At 41.9% G+C, this 2058-nt stretch overlaps 1 pseudogene; it reads left to right on the top strand.

Moving 5' to 3' along the window:
• Positions 1-256: 256 nt before the first annotated feature.
• On the top strand, positions 257-1352 carry LOC106738717 (olfactory receptor 10A4-like; annotated as a pseudogene).
• Positions 1353-2058: the final 706 nt, after the last annotated feature.

Genomic DNA, 2058 nt, shown 5'->3' with positions numbered 1-2058 from the left:
AGCCAGGTCAGGCGTGTCATGTTAATCTGTGTATGTTTGTGTGTATGACTGATTTGGTGGTTGGAGGAACCCAGCCCCATTGAAACTGAGTCCTGCAAGATAGCTCCATTGGGGGTGAGGACATGCAGAAGGGAGATATACAGCTCTGTATAGAAACACAAGTAACACAAGCAGCACATTGACAGAATTACCAAGACCCTACAAACATAACCCTTAAATGAGCACACCCCAAAATAATGGGCAAACCTGGTAACAAATGGCATCCTTTGAAAATCTGGGGTTTAGAAAAGGTCAGTCTGAGCAGCGTTGTCTCATAATTGCTACTTAATATCATAAAATTTGTGTTGCGCTGGTTTATCTCTTTTCTTAGGAATAAACTTTGTCGTGAGGAGAACAAAACCACATAGAAAGAAACAATCAGACTCTTATCACAGAATTTGTTCTCCTGGGAGTGTCTGGCCTTTCAGAACTACAGGCCTTACTGTTCCTTGTATTCCTAATGAGCTACATTACTGCACTGACAGGAAACCTTCTCATCTTTACCTTGACATTGGCAAACCCTTCTCTCCACACACCCATGTATTTTTTCCTCAGGAATTTATCCTTCCTGGAGATCTCTTGTATCTCAGTAACCCTCCCAAAGATGCTGGCTGATCTCATCTTGGAGGATAAAACCATCTCATTCACTGGCTGTGCCACATAGATGTATTTCCTTCTATTTCTTGGGGGCACAGAATGTTTCCTCCTGGGCGTCATGGCATATGACAGCTATGCAGCAATATGCCATCCCTTACACTACCCATGCATCATGAATAATGTGAGGTGCACAGTGTTGGCTGCTGTGTCATGGCTCAGTGGTATATTCATGTCCTTTGGCAAAACCTCAGTCATTTTTATCTTGGGTTTTTGTGGCTCCCATGAAATCAATCATTTTTTTCTGTGACATCCCCCCAGTCCTGAAGCTTGCCTGTGGAGACACTTTCTTGAATGAAATTGTGTTCTTTATGTCTGCCCTGATATTCATAACATTTCCCTTTGTCTTGATTCTGGTTTCATGCCTTCTTATCATCATTGCTATCATGAAAATGCCCTCAGCTGAGGGTAGGCCAAAGGACTTCTCCACCTGCTCCTCACACCTGGTGGTGATGACATTGTTCTACAGGGCTGGCATTGTTATGTATCTGCGCCCTAATTCTGCATATGCCCCAGATATGGACAAACTGCTCTCTCTCTTCTACACAATCATAACCCCCATGTTAAATCCTATCATATACAGCCTGAGGAACAAGGAAGTGAAGGGGGCTTTGAGAAGGGTGATAGCCAGAAACTGCTTTCTGAAAACAAGGTCATAAAAATACAGGTGACCCTTGCCATTCGCATGGGATATGTTCTTGTATCCCCCGTGAATGGGGAAATCTGTGAATAAGGCACTGCATTCCTGAATGCAGTGCCCCTGGCGGCTGGGGAGGGCATGGCTTCGGTTGCAACAGTGGGAGCACGGCAGCAGGAGCCCAGTGGCAGCAAGTGCAGAGCTCCTGAGGAGCTCCTGTAAGTGTATAAAGTGTATTTAAAATGCGGGTTCAGTATTTGCAAATATTTGAAACCGTGAATGCCGAACCTGTGAATAGCGAGGGTTTCCTGTAGAAAAATGAGGCAATGATGGAACTGTGTAAAAAACTTTTGAGATATGGCTTTATCTAGAGTGAGGATGTAGTTGAGTTAGATATAGATATGGTGGTTAATCTATAGTTATCATTCCTTTTCTGCTCTGTCCCAGCAAATTCTAAGTTTAAGAGGCCTCTGAGAAGATAACAGCTTAGAAAGTTATATGCTTGTATTTCCATTGCTTGGTTTTATTTTCAATGGAAAAATATATTTAAAGAGGTTTCATTTTCTCTAGAAACTTAAGTGGGAAATTCATCTAAATGCTTAAGGTGTTATAAAAAAATCTAAAATTTGAAGATGTTTCTTTATTCATTATACAAGTCACCCTATTTCCCTAACGGCCATATATAGTTGACTAAAACCTTCCAAAATGTGTCTTTAGGTTTGCAATTT

Source organism: Alligator mississippiensis, chromosome 7, assembly GCF_030867095.1.
Source record: "Alligator mississippiensis isolate rAllMis1 chromosome 7, rAllMis1, whole genome shotgun sequence".
NCBI classification, from domain to species: domain Eukaryota; kingdom Metazoa; phylum Chordata; order Crocodylia; family Alligatoridae; genus Alligator; species Alligator mississippiensis.
This window is presented reverse-complemented; position numbering and strand designations above follow the sequence as displayed.